General features: G+C 41.8%; 2 pseudogenes; both read right to left on the reverse strand.

The window, feature by feature from the left end:
- Nucleotides 1-7,391: 7,391 nt before the first annotated feature.
- Nucleotides 7,392-8,770, reverse strand: LOC100345131 (serine/threonine-protein phosphatase 2A regulatory subunit B'' subunit gamma pseudogene; annotated as a pseudogene).
- A 4,879-nt stretch (nucleotides 8,771-13,649) lies between these two features.
- LOC100346162 (homeobox protein Nkx-6.2 pseudogene) lies at nucleotides 13,650-14,469 on the reverse strand (annotated as a pseudogene).
- Between the last annotated feature and the right edge of the window lie 568 nt (nucleotides 14,470-15,037).

Below are 15,037 nucleotides of genomic sequence, written 5' to 3' on the forward strand. Positions count from 1 at the left end.
TCCAATTTTCTGTAAATGTATCAGGACTAGCCACCAATATGTCGTGCGTCTTATCTGTCAAGCTTGCAGTGCAGGGCAATATGTTGGAACAACTGTTACAATGTGATAAATCTCTTGAGTACTTTTTTAATAGTATCAAAAGATTTCATTAGTATTGCATGATGAACGTGGTATAGGAATTATCTGCTTATTTTCTGGAAGTATTGATACTGTATATTGGCAAAGAAAATGTTAAATGATTTAACTCTGTGTTGGAAATGTTTACATGAATTATAAGAGGACAAAAATCTCATAGGTCCAGCAGTAAAGCAAATCACTAAACTTTAGTATAAATTAATTATAACATTGTCCACATTACCCTCAAAAGTGCAAATAATTGAGAAAGGAAATAGTACTTTAAGGAATAAAGGGGCTAATATCTGTGACCAAATACATTAAAATTGTCCTGAAGTCTTATGTCTTGTTGTAATAGAAAATTCCATTCTAATTAATTAGATTTAGTATCAAATTATAGTTATATTTGATCAAAACCCTGAATATAAGACTGCCAAATGAATTAAATAAAATTATAAATGCCATGAAATCACAACTGCGTGTGGGATCAGAGACTCAACATTGTACTAGAAGTAGGAAGAAAACTCATAGGCTCTTGTAGGTCACACTTAGGATTGGCAATATAATCTCTCAAAACTAGGCTGATTTCTGTTCTATTTCTAGTCAATTGCACATGAGAGTGTGGGCAGAAGGGAAGGTAGGGTGCAAAGTATCACTACAATCCTGAATCTGTATATATGAAATACATGAAATTTATGTACCTTAAATAAAATTTTAAAAAGATCAGAGATAACATTATCTTCTGGATATTATTCCTAAGCCTGAAGACTCATTTCAAATAAAATTATCATCCCTGTGTATTCTCTATTATTCTTTTCTCATTTCACAATGCAAATATATGAAATAGGTTGGACCAGAAAGGCCATCTTCTTAATCTGCAATTACATCTCCTTTCTTTAATTCAATTAAGAGAATATTTGAGCGGCAGAGAGAGAGAAAATACACTCTTCTACTTATATTCACTCCCCAAATGCCTGCAACTGTTGGCACTGAACTGAGGCTATAGATGAAATCTGGGAACTCAATCTAGGTCTCCCATGAGGGTGGTAGGGACCCAATCACTTAAGCCATCACCATTGTCAGCTTTAGCAGGAAGTTGGGAATCCAACTCAAGTAGTGTGATATGGGATGCAGTTTTCTTAATGGCTTGGTAAGCACCCATGCCTGCTTCCCTTTTGTGAAAGAAGTACATCAATGCAAAATGTTAACAAAGGGGCTGGCAGTATAGTTCCTTCTCCTAAGATTGTCTCTTGAGAGTTAATGAACATATGCAACAGCATACTCAGTACTGCCTGTTTATGCCTGTTGTCCCCATTAGTTATTAATAGTGCTTCTTTGCACTCACAAATAGAATCCAGTTTAAATTATACACAGATTACCAAACTGGTTTTATTTAATAACTGATTCAACTGAAGATAGATTTTTTTTACCTGAGTTTATATTTTCTTGCCTAGGAACCTTGATGTACACTGACATTCTAACCTCCACCAACTAGATTTAGCACAACAGGCTTGACAGTGATGCTGTCCCAAAGTGCCTGAATCTGTCCTTTTTGTTCAACCATTTTTGTCCTCTGTAATTCAGACTGGATCATTTTTAATGACCTATCTCTACGTTCTTCTGTTATTTCCATGTTGTTGAATAATTTATCCAAATAATTATTTCAGAAATTGTATTTTTCAGTTTTAGAAACTATATCTTGCTCTTTGAAGATAATTTGTGTTTTCTTTGATTCCACGTATGTTTTCCTTCACATGACTCAGCATAGACTAACAGATGCTTTATAATCCCATTCTGTGGCTTCCATCCAGTCATCTCACAGTTGAAAACTGTTGAATTTTTCTTTCTCTTTGTCTGAGTTTCATATTTGACTGCTTCTTGCTGTTATGGTTCATATCCTATACATTGGGGATGTTATATTGTGGAAGACCAGATTCTGATCATAGCCACAAAAATGTTGTTTGGGCGTGTTGTTCATTTTAGCAGGCAATTAATTTGTATAGACTCAAACTGGAAACGTCTCTTCAGCAGCAGCTCAAATCTCATTTTAGTTCTTTTACTTTAACTGGATGCTTGCCCTGTGACTCACCAACCATGGTTGTCTCTCCCATCCCTTCAGTTCATTTCCCTACAATTCTATTTTTCTATCACTCTCTTTGATTCCTCCCCACTCCTGTCTCTCTTTCCATCAGCTGTATTTCTGTCATCTCTGTCCTGTGGAAAGACCACTGGGGTTTTAGTTATCCTTTGTGGCAACAACTAGGGACAGCCTTCAGGGTAAAAGCTATAAAATCAGAGATATCATGATGGGAAATTTCTCCTTCCAAGTGTTGACTCCCTTCCAGAATTTTCCTGCTTTTATTCATCCTCAAAGGATGATATTTTTTGATAATTTTTAATCTTTTTGTGAATTTTTTAATATTTTTATATTTCTACCTACCCACCTTCCTTCCTTAGTAACATCTTCACTAGCACATCAACTATAAAATATTTTCAACATCACAGAAAGTCATCTATGGGTTGATGCAAATGATAAAGTCAGGGTAGGGATAGGGTAGATGGTGATTGTTTATGGGAGATGGCAGTAAGGATCCTTGTCAGTCATTTCTATTCCAAAATAGACTTGTAAGTTAGAGTCTTTGGTGTTTTAAAAACTTGGATAAATTAAATAAAACAAGTCTAATGGCATCAATCTGATGTTCCCTTAATCTTAATATTCTTGGTGCTTTCCACTAATGATGTCTTCTCATATCACTCACACAGAGTTATTTATTTTCAAAGGAGAAATCAAATGGACTAACACACACACACACATGTGTGCATGCACACCATGGCACTAATTAGAATGGATCAGGTTGGTGACTTCAGTTACAAAAGTACTACTAATGCATAACTAGGTCTGTGATCATAACCTAGACTATCCAAATATGGGCTGAGCTTGTGTATCAGAACTGCAGACAATTTGTGATAGATTAATGTGCTGCTTTGATTCTTGCCCTGCTTTCATTAATTCTTGGCCAACACACAGCCCACTCTAATTAGTCTGCCTTTAATGGAAGCAGCAACTGAATGTCAACAGCAGGGTAGGCCAATAGATGCCACTTGTGCTACTAAAAATCAAAGAAACAACAGAGAGGGTGCACCAAAGGCAGCAAGAAACATGGAATGGTAAGAACATGGGGTCGGTGCCATGGCTCACTTGGTTAATCCTATGCCTACCATGCTGGCATCCCCTATGGGAGACAGTTCTAGACCCAGTTGCTCCTCTTCCAGTCCAGCTCTCTGCTATGGCCCGGGAGAGCAGTGGAGGATGGCCCAAGTGCTTGGGCCGCTGCACCTACATGGGAGACCAGGTGGAAGCACCTGGCTCCTGGCTTCAAATTGGAGCAGCTCTGGCTATAGTGGCTATTTGCGGAGTTAACCAATGGAAGGAAGACCTTTCTCTCTGTCTCTCTCTCACTGTCTATAACTCTACCTGTCAAAAAAAAAAAATGGGGGAAAGAGGGGTGCTGCTCTTAAATGACAATGAAATGAAAGAGGCTGAAGTCTACCAAAAGTTCCAAAGTTAATAACAATCTTGTTTTCCATTTAATGAGGTAATGGTAATCTTCAGAGAAAAAATAAGATGGTGATATAAGTAAAATGATATAGGTAAAGTGGGGGAACTAAGCGACGTCTTCCTTATAATAGTGTAAATTAACAGTAAACTCAACAGGCCCTGTGCCTGCAGCAGCCAGGAAGCTGTGTGAGGTCCCGAGGTTTGCACACCTGGCACTCACCCCTTTGTGGTCACCAGTGTGGTGCGATGTGGGCCTCCGTGCCAATCGGTGCCTGTGACCCAAGTTTCAGGGATTTCCTCCTCCACCCTTGACCCCATGGGCCCAGCTTGTGGCTTCAGTGCATTGTCCTTGGGGTAGACTCACATGCTAGGGCGGGAGACAGGTGTGTTTAAGGGGCTGACAGTGGTGGTCACAGGTGACCTTGCCAGAGTCTGCCAGTGCAGGGATGAGTGCGCCCCTAGCGCCTTATCAAGGCACGGTGCTGAGCCACTCAGGCTCCCCCAGGCTCCCGGGAAGTGGAGCCCAGGTGGCTTTTCTGAAGCTGGGAGGTAAGAGTGGCACAGAGCTCGGCATGTGCACACTCTCTCAGCCTTGAGTGTCATCTTCAGTTTCCAGTAAGCAGCAGCTGCCTGGGAGGCCTGGCCTCCTTAATCCTGGCAGACTCCAGGCCTTGTGTGTGGCCTCCTCCTTCAGCTTCTGCTCCAGGTGCCCCGTTAATACCCAGCCCTTCTTTGGGTTGTGGAGTGCTGGGAAGAAGCGCATTGTGATGACCAAGTTCCTGGTTTCCAGAATCACAGTAACAACAGCCAAGTGCTGTCAGTGCTACATACTCTTCTAAGTGCTGAACACAATGACCCAAAAGGTTGGCACTATGGATATCTCTGCTTATGTGTGAGTGTTGGAGGCACAGAGAGGTGTGCCCGGCTAGCAGAAGTCACTGCTATTCAGTGGGAAGTGCAGTGGTTTGACTCTGATGTCCTAAGCTCATTTTAACTGCTCTGCTAGCTGCCACATAGGGTAGGTTAGTCGTCCATGTGAGCCATTGCAAAGACGTTGAGATAAGAGCTTGAACTTGGGCAAAGGCTACTGGAAAGCAAGGAATGGCTGCTTGGTTCTGTTGGGGATGGTGGTGGTGGTAGTAGTGGGGAATCAGGAAAGACTTCACTAAGAAGGTGACCCCAACCTTAGTACCCTGGATGCAGAGAGACTTGTGTGTGCAGAGTTACAGGTGGGAAGCAACATGTTGGATTAGTGGAGTATTTAAGCATTGTCTCATAGACCAAGTGAATGAGGGTGCAAGGAAAGCTAGGCTAGCTGGACAGATAGGAAACAATGAAGTGCCTTGCATACAACAGTAAGGGGAAGAAGCAGAGCTCTTGCTAACTGAAGCAAAAAGACAAAAGTATTGGCTCAGAGAATCCAAGAAGGTGCTAAGCAGAACACTAGAGATGCCTGCCGGGCCTCAGGAAGGTAGAACCAGGAACTCAAGCTGCCAGAATTCACCACTTTTTATTTCTCACTGTTTCAGTGTTGACAGCAGGATTGGTGGATGGTGAGAGCTTCTTGTTTTAACATCCTGCAGCTTCCTCCATCCTAACAGAATTCCAAGGGAAGATTCTGATTTACCCTGCTGGTGTGGTGGGTTTGGGTGCCAGCTCACAAGAGAAAGACATGCTTGCAGGGGGAAGAGGAGAGGTGTTTCTGAAAGAAGACAGGTGCTGTGCCTCTGAAGCACTGTGCCCACTACACCTTGTGCAAGGCATTAGGCAGCCGCTGGATTCTTTCCCAAAGGGGAATGATGCTATGTAGGATGCAATATGCCACTGAGACACCCAAGTTGTCTCATGAAATAGTTTTGAGGGTTGATGCAAAGGAGGGAGGCCCATTAGGAGGCTGCTGCCTGAGGGGGAGGTGGCAGTACTAGAGAGGGCGGTCTGAAGGAATATTCAGCAGGCAGAGGCAGCAGGGCTCTGACTGACTGCACGTGGCAGGGAGGAGAAGGATGACTTAGGTTTCTGGTGTGGGCAGAGGGCTAAACTAAGTATCTGGCCCTTCCTGCTGAATTTACGGCCCCCCTTGTTGACTGGAGTTTTGCCTGTCCTTGAAGCCTGGCCTGGGATTTAGATTGCCTGCCTGTCCCTTGTGGGGAGATCTACAGTGGCTTTCTGCTCACCAGCATTTTATTAAACAGAGGTGTCAGTGAGCCCCCTTTTGTTTTGTCAGTGTATTTGCAATACAAGAGAACTGCAGGAAGTCTGTGGGGAGATGAGATTAAAAAATAAGTTTATTTTGGTGCAAAAAATTTTGAAATCCTTGCATAGCTTTTTCTTTTTTTTTTTCCTTTTTCTTTTTGACAGGCAGAGTGGACAGTGAGAGAGAGAGAGACAGAGAGAAAGGTCTTCCTTTTCCGTTGGTTCACCCTCCAATTGCTGCCACGGCCAGCACACTGTGACTGGTGCACTGCGCTGATCCGAAGCCAGGAGCCAGGTGCTTCCACCTGGTCTCCCATGCGGGTGCAGGACCCAAGCACTTGGGCCATCCTCCACTGCACTCCCGGGCCACAGCAGAGAGCTGGACTGGAAGAGGAGCAAGCGGGACAGAATCCAGTGCCCTGACCAGGACTAGAACCCAGTGTGCTGGCGCTTCAAGGGGGAGGATTAGCCTATTTAGCGGCAGCGCGGCCATGCATAGCTTTTTCATACTACATATTTTTCATGACATGTTTAAGGACATTCACATCCATTTCCCTAGATTTTTCACTGCATTTCCATAGATTTTGTCATAGCTATGGCTTCCAGTTTGCAGTTCTACTCTGGGTACAGCTGAAGAGCCATCCTTCCCATAGGGCGCTTAGCTGACTTCTGTATTGTGTCAGACCCACTTCTACACCCTTCTCTCACTTTGGAAGAATCCCCTGCATAGAGTTGACTTTTGTTCTTGTTTCTTTTGGCTTCTATTTTTATTTCCGAGATTCAAAGTACCTAAGATCATGTGTTTTGGTCATATTTTGTGAATAGGGCATTACTTTTTTTTTTCATTTTCATTTGATTCATACAGACTTTGAAAGATTGTTATTTTGTTTCTATATAAAAGAAAAGTGAACTATCTCACAAAATTAGGCAGCCTACAGCAATATTGCATTATTTTATAAACTAGATGAATAATTAAAAGTTCCATTTTAATTGGAGAAAGAATCGGAATGATTTGAACCAGAATCAAATGAATTCCTGACAGAAAGAGATTGGTTTCCTTGTAATTTTCTTATTAAGGAGGTGTCTTTCTTTTCTTTTTTTTATACCGAAGGTTTTAATGAAAGTAAAATATGAGAACCCAGAAATAAAATATTTCTACTCTAATGAATGGCAAAGTCTATAATTTTCAATATCCATACTGTCTTAGAAGAATGAAGGCTGACTGACCATGTTAATAATTTCAACTATCCCTTAAATAGTCAAATTATGAATGACTGATGGCAGAAATATTCCACAAAAACTTCATCTCTAAAGATGATACATATTTAAACTGAACCCACAGCATATCACACTTGTCATATTTGAGTTAAATGGCACAGAACTTACCACTTCTTATAAAGCAGTATTTTATCCTATTGATTCCAAACTTCTGCAACCAAAATTCTAGGATCCAAAACATCTGCTGAGTTCTAAAGGCATCTGAAGTCTTTTATCTAAACCATTTCACAGGATTGGCTTCAGAGGATTCACATGCAGCATTCAACTGTATCTGGAGGAGGACAGTCCAGGCCTTCCAAGGTCATGTGTCATCAAGGTCTGCAGAGTTTTCACTATCATTTGCAACAAGGGCTTCTCTGTTTTCATAAGTCCAGAAACCATTCAGATCTATTAGAATGGTGGTGACCGTGTCTCCTTGGTTACTGTTGATTAAATCCTGAAGAGAGTTTCAAAGGATCCTTTGGTTTTACTATGTCAAAGATTTCATCCTTGACATCTTGAAATGAGACAGGCTCTTGTCCATGGATTTTCATGAGTTCTTGTATGGCCCTAAAGAAGTAATTAAGGGAAAAGACATTCAGATAGCCCTTGTTCTCAATATCTAGCAGTTTGAAAATATACTGGAGAGCCGCAGGTTACTTTTTGTTTTCTAATGCAAGAACAAAGTCCAGGTAGGTCTTATAGTCCATTTCTCCATTATAAGTCAGACACTCCTGGAAAACACGGTCTAAGAAGACATTGGCCATGGCTGCTGTTCCATAGCGGGAGAGTTCCTCCTTACTGAGCATGCTGTTGTGATCCTTATCAAGATTCAAATACTGGCCACAAACCCTTAGGGCAGAAGGAGCAGAAAACCAATTTGTTTCTTGACTCTCCTTGGACAGTTCTTCATCTCTTAGCTCCAATAAATCATCTAAGAAACTGCATGATAAAATATCTTGAATTTTTATCTTCCCTGTTCTTAGAGGGTCTAAAAAGAAGAAGAATTTCCTAACTTTTGTACAAACATAAAAGGAGTAAAAAGATTTTTCCAGTCCATATAACTGTGGCAAAGTAGGGATAAGTCCAAAATGTAGTTTTCTAAATCAGATTCCCGAAGGTACCCTTGCCCAGCGACATCATACAAACAGTCCTATTCTTGTTTGATGAAGCCAAACTTTCCACATAACATAATTAAATAAATGCATGATGGAAATTCTTCCATATGAATCTCTATGAAGGAGTTTAGCAAGGACTTTTGCTGTGAAAAATTACCTTCAAAAAACTCTCATAATTGAGCATTGCTTCCTCTCCAATCATAGGTGGTATCTGGTGTTTGTCCAGCAAAAACTGTAAGTTCTGTAATTCTTCATTATCTAACAGTTCTCTGCTTTTCCTTTGCACAAAGACAGCTCTGGATTCCTCTTAATTTCTGAAGTAAGACTTCATCTTCAGCAGGTAGCCTATAATAAAACTGAGGAATGATCTTACAGAATTCATTTGTGTTTTTTCTAGCTCCTTTCCATTCAGAGTAGTATTTCGTAAACAAATCCATTTCTTTATCTTTTAATTCTTGTTCACTTTTTTTTGGTTTAGACCAGTGTTGGGCATCGCTAACTGCTGACGAGGGACTTCTTTCCAATCCATGGCTGACTCCCGTGAAGCAGCTCCTGCATTTGCTGTGTGTTCAGTGTCTTTCTTTTCAATCATCCCACTGTGTAGTAATCAGAATGTGAGGTATCTGTTTAATTCTATTGGGATTATTTATTTTAATCCATTGTTCAGGTTTTGCGGTAGCCATCACAAAATTGTGACAGTGTATGAGCATTACTTGAAGCAGATGCTTATGACAATGACTTCTGCCTGAAGTCATCAGAAAACAGTCGTATCAGGGCAGCTTTTCTGCTTCTGATCCAACTCCCTGCTAATGCATCTGAGAATGCTGTGGAAGACGGGCCAAGTACTTGGGCCCCTGAACACCCATGGGAAACCTGGATGGAATTCCTTGCTCGTGGCTTTGGCTTGACCCAGACCTGGCTGTTAAAGCCATTTGGAGAGTGAATCAGCAGAGAGGAAAGATCTCTCTCTCTCTCTCTCTCTCTGTATTTGTCTCTCTTTCTCTGTCTCTCCCTTTATCTAATGCACTGCATTTCAAATAAATAAGTCTTTAAAAAAGCATTATCTCCACTTTATTTATGACAGTTATTTACCTCTTATTAAAAGATCACGAATAGAGGCCAGCATTGTGGTGTAGAGGGCAAAGCCACTGCCTACAATGGCAGCATACCATATGAGTTCTGGTTCGAGTCCTGGCTGCTCCACTCCTGATCCAGCTTCCTGCTAATGCACATGAGAAAAGCAGTGAAAGATGGTCCAAGTCTTTGGGCCCCTGCCACCCACATAGGAAACCTAGAAGAAGCTCCTGGTTCCTCGCTTCCACCTGGCCCAGCTCCAATCATGACAGCCATCTAGGAAGTGAACCAGCAGATGGAAGTTCTCTCTCTCTCTCTCTCTCTCTCTCATTCTTTTAAATAAATAAATAAAACATTTCAAAAATAAAAAAGAGTAAACACAACAGACAGCAAAAATTACAATGGTTCAAGATTTTTGAATCTGGTATTTAATCTTTAAAATATCAAGGACCTTTCAGAAAAGAATTTCAGTTATTCAGCAAGTGTCTGCTGCATGCCTTTTGAGTACTTCAATATGTTGGGGGATAGAAACTGTTTTCTCATCTTTGACCAATTTGGCTCCCACAATCTCCCTGTCCATGCCTGTTGCAATATTTATCTTTTAAAGATAAAAGAGCTGAGGTACAAGTAATATGGAGGAAATGTTTATCAAATAAATTATTTCTCACAGAAGCTCTCTTATGTGTATTTGGTGGCTCCTGCATATTCACTAAAGTTTTATAGATAAATGTATTCTATTACTTTCAATAGTTTAGAGAATCTTTTTATTTGGGCAAAATGCCAACATACCCTATGACTTATAACTCACAGTGTTTTGTACAAGATAGGTTCTCGGTTGTTTGGGAAAAGCCATCTGTTTCTCTCTGTATTCACTTTCCAGAGTTCTGTGGTCAGATGTATGGTGTTTTCCTCCCACACCAACCAATTCTCCCACACTGGATGGGTGTCCTCCAATTCAGTTAAGTTCTGACACAGCCATAACTTAGTTCAGACCACACAGGTTGAAGGCTCAAACCCACAGAACTGCTTCTGACTTCAGATGACAGTCATAAGTAGTAGGTCCCTGGATTACTCACAACTTCTGTCCAACATGGCTATAAATCTGAAGTTCCCATGACCTCTTCTTCAAATGTGATCATTTGCTAGAATGGCTTATAGAACTCAGAGAAACACAATATTTGCTGGTTTATTATAAAGGATGTCACAAAGGATACAGACATTCTGATGAAGAGTTAACCTTCAGTCTAGAAAGTCCTCAGTACAGGGATTGTGGTGCACTTGCATTTCAAAATATGGATGTGTCCACCAACTCAGAAGGTCCTCCAACTCCATCTTTTAGGGATGTCATTTAAAATTTATTTATTTCAAATGCAGACAGAGAGAGAGAGAGCTCCCACCTGTTGATTCACTCCCCGGATGCCTACAGTAGTCAGGATGAGGCCTGGCTGAAGCTGACAGCCTGGAATTCAGTTCATGACTCTCATGTGGATGGCAAGAACCCAACGACTTGAGTCATCACTGCTGCCTCCCACAGTGCACATTAGCAGGAAAATAGAATCAGGAACCAGAGCTGGTACCAAACACAGGCACTCCAATATGGGACACAAAGGAATCATAATCACTAGGGGATTTTTATGAAGCCTTCATCACAAGGGCATGCTGGGTCATTAATCCATCTCTGCCTCCTCATCTCTCCCTCCCTTCTTCCAAACTTGTCATCATGGATTGTTCTTTCTGTTAACTGGAACCTATCCAGAAGCCCATCATGGGTCAGCTCATTAGAACAAGGTATGCTCATACCTGTGAGAGAATTCCTAGGGATTTGGGAGCCTTCTCTCAGTGATGGAATTGAAGTTCAGAGAAGAAGTTCTTATCCTCTCACAATATCATATCAGCACATCTGTTTGGAATTTACAAAGTTTTCAATGTTGGTTTTGTTTATGAAAATATTATTTTAACATCTTTCACAACAATGGTTCTCTCATAGAGTACTAAATCTTTGAATTCCAACATTAGCTCTAGAGATTATAAGATATTTCTTAGAAAACATAGTTAAAGACTTATATTAATACTTTATTATGTTAATTTGGAGCTTTTCCAATATAGATTTGTTGATTTAGGAGAAGATATGGCAAAAAATGTCACAAGTAGTAAATCTTGTCATAATTATTGCCTCATAGATTTCCATGACTGATGCTTAATGCAGTGAAACAACACTTCTGAACGTCTCAGAATTTAAATAGCTGTGCTCAGAGGATTTTAACAATATCCAAGATTATTTTTTCCTTTAAGTAGACACTCAGACTTTAAGCTTAGAAAGGTGCTTTAAGCAGATGTACAAATTCTAAAGTTAGAAATTTGTCTTTGAGCCTTTTAATAAATACCATCATATTTCTGAATACGTTTAGAAAAGTCACCTTTTAAAAGGTTTGTCTTGCACATAATAATAGCTCAGTAGAAGTTACTCAGATGAATATAGACATCTACAATTAGCCTTATAAATTGCATAAAATCCTGCAGTCTCACCTCTGCATAGAAAAAAATAAAACATTAAATAAAAGCCCAAGCAAGGAGTTAAGGATTAGGATCCAATCACTTGATCTTTATTCCCAAAGAGATCTCAACCTAATATGCAAATAAAACAAGAAAATCAAGAATTAGGGAAACAATGTGATACTATGCTCCCAACTAATGTTGTCTCTGTGTCTACACTTCTCTTATCTTCCAACTTTCTTACTCCTTCCTATTCCTTCCCCTATAGCACAGTTTTTCTTCTTATATCATAATGTCACCATAAATCAATTACAGGTATTGAAAGTTTATAAAGAAGTTATTTGTGTAAGACTATCAACATCCTTATGAAAATATACCCTTTATTTCCCAATATACTAAATCTCATGTTTTTCAGTTATTGTTAAACATATGTCAATACAATTAGGTGAATACTGAGAATTAACATATCCCATATTTATTTTGTATAATTGTATGTGTGTGTGTGGTGTGTGTGTGTGTGTGCAGTATGTAAGAACAGAGGAGAGAAGGGATGGAGAGAGGATAGGGTGGTAGAGAGAGAGAAAGAAGATGTATCCTATAATAAGAGCATTATTTTGTTCCATCACATTGAAAAAACTTACAATTCTAAGAAACAGATTGTGTAAAGTAACATGAGTTTATAATTTCCTTTTCTGTAATTGGAAATATAAACAATTTGAATTGTTTTCTTAAGGCCCAGGGAAAGACTCGTTTTCATTTTTTTGACATCTAGGAAGGCTTTTTGGAAAGTGGTAAAAACCTATCTGTTAATGACTTGGGATGTATCATTGCAACTGAAGGCTGAACACAAGGGTATATTTGCAGCCCATTAGCATATTTTTAAGGTTTAAGCTACATGGAAGCATAAAGCCCGGTTTCTAATGTCAGCAATTTTATTGTAAATCACATTTAATATGGAGCTCTAGTTTCAAAATGCCATTATAAAAGGCATTACTTGGCTGTCCGCCTTCAGACCAAGGGTGGCCCTGATGTAGTAAAAAATTTTGATGAAACTTTCCCTTATTAACAGTCTCCAAACTATGCTGATAATTATCCTGGTTTGTAGAGATTACAATGTCATTATGCTTAAATGAGTTGTCGGCATAACCCCTGGTCACAGTACACTTTCTGTTGCTAGAACAGAGTGCCTGAGACTGTATAACTCATAAAGAAAAGAGGTGTATCTTGGCTCCTGGTTCTGGAGGCTGGGAAGGCCAACACTGGGCAGTCACAGCTGGCGAGGTACTCAGCTGATTGAGCTCATGACAGAAAGAGAAAGGACAAGTAGGGGTGTGCAGGAGAAGAGAGACAGGAGGGATGGGTTTGCTTTATATCCACCTGCTCTAGCTGTAACTAGATTGAGTTCTTGACTCCTGGCTTTGGCCTTAGCCAGCCCTGGTTTTTGTGGCATTTGCAGAGTGAACTAGCCAATGGGGAAAAACATCTCCTCACTAGTCTCTATCTCTCTGGCCCTCAAACAAATAAAAAGGAAATAATAAAACTTTAAAAATTAAAAAACAGGGTGATAAACTGGGTATTAATTATATAACAAAGGTGATCATTCTCACTTACCAGAGAGATGCAAATTAAAACCATGAGATACAATACATAACCACCAATCTGTGTAGAACTGGAAAGAATGACCATACTGAGTGCTGGTAAGGATTGGAGCCATGGCAGTTGGCCTGCACTTGTGGTAGAAGTGTCCATATTTTTCAGGCAGAGCACTTGGAGATATATTTATTATTTACTGCTTTATTTTAAGGTATTCACATCTTATAGTTTAACAGTTTCATTTTTTTTCACTGCTCCGATGGGGGCGTGGTAAATAATTTATTGATCACACAAAGATTTCGCCCTGGCACTCTCAGAAAACAGGAGCGGGCAGGTGCGGGGCGGGTCCGTGGGCAATTCTTGAGCAACTGCCTGATCTTGTCGTTGCCCGAGTTGGGGTCCAGTGGTCAGTTGTGCTCAGTGTCGTCCAGGGCATCCGAGCTGCCTGCCTTCAGCTTCTCGGCGTCAGAGTCCTGCTGCTGCTTGGCCGTGACCATTTCGGCCGCGTGCCGCTTGCGCCACTAGGTCCAGCGGTTCTGGAACCAGACCTTAACCTGGCTCTCGGTCATGCCCAGCGAGTAGGTGAGCCGTGCGCTCTGGGCCTGCCAGGTACTTGGTCTGCTTGAAGCTCTTCTCCAGGGCCAAGATCTGCTGTCCAGAGAAGGTCTGCCCGAGTGCTTCTTCTTCCCGTCCTCGTTCAGGCCCGCGCTGGCCAGGCACGGGTCCCTCCAGGGTGAGCCGGCCACCAAGCAGGGCCAGAAGATGGGCGGGTGCCTGGGCCGCTAGGCCAGAGGCTTGGGGCCCGAAGTAAACGCTGGCCTACGATGAGAGCCCGCTCAGGCGGGGCAGGCCGCTCTGGAGCCCATTGTCCGCCTAGCTCACGGGCCAGCCCAGGATGTCACTGGTGCCCTGCCCGGTGCCAAGCAGCAGCTGCACACCCAGGCCACCCAGCGCAGGCGCCTTGAAGCTGGCTGGACCCTGCAGAGCATAGGGGAACAGTGAAGTCTTCATCTGGGCCAAGTTGTGCAGCGTGGCCAGCACAAACCCGACCAGGCGATTAGCGTCCATGGAAGCCGCGTCTTGGGCCCGGGCTCCCATCCAGGCCCAGCTGCTGCCCGCGGTGAAGGCCTTGCGGGTAGAGGCGGCAGGGCTGGGAGCAGAGCGGGTTGGGGGCGGTGGTGGTGGTGGGCGGGCAGCCGAATCCAGGCCAAATCGGAGCCAACAGTTTCATTTTCAATAGTACTGTGTGTCTATGTGCAACAAGAGGCATGCACAAGAATCTGCATCATAGGGGCCAGTAAAACTACCACTTGTGACTGTTGACCGCCCTTGGTGGAGCGCTGGTTCAAAACCCACCTGCTCCACTTCTGATCCTTTTCTGCTAATGCGTATGAGAAGGCAGCTGAGGATGCCAAGGTACTTGATATTTAGTTTTTTTTTTCTTTTTCACATTCAGATTTGACTTAAGGGGCAGAAGTCTTGCTTTTCACAGTCCACACTAATGTTGTAAGGATAGCAACCACAGTCCTAGCCGAGGCAGGGCAGCAGTGGGGTACTCTGCACCCCGGTATCTAGAGCACTAGTCTGCCACTTGCAGCACAGTCCCAGAAACAGCAGTGGAATGTGAGGATGTCCC

Source organism: Oryctolagus cuniculus, chromosome 19 (genome assembly GCF_051225735.1).
Source record: "Oryctolagus cuniculus isolate XC-2025 breed Fujian yellow rabbit chromosome 19, ASM5122573v1, whole genome shotgun sequence".
Taxonomy (NCBI): Eukaryota; Metazoa; Chordata; class Mammalia; order Lagomorpha; family Leporidae; genus Oryctolagus; species Oryctolagus cuniculus.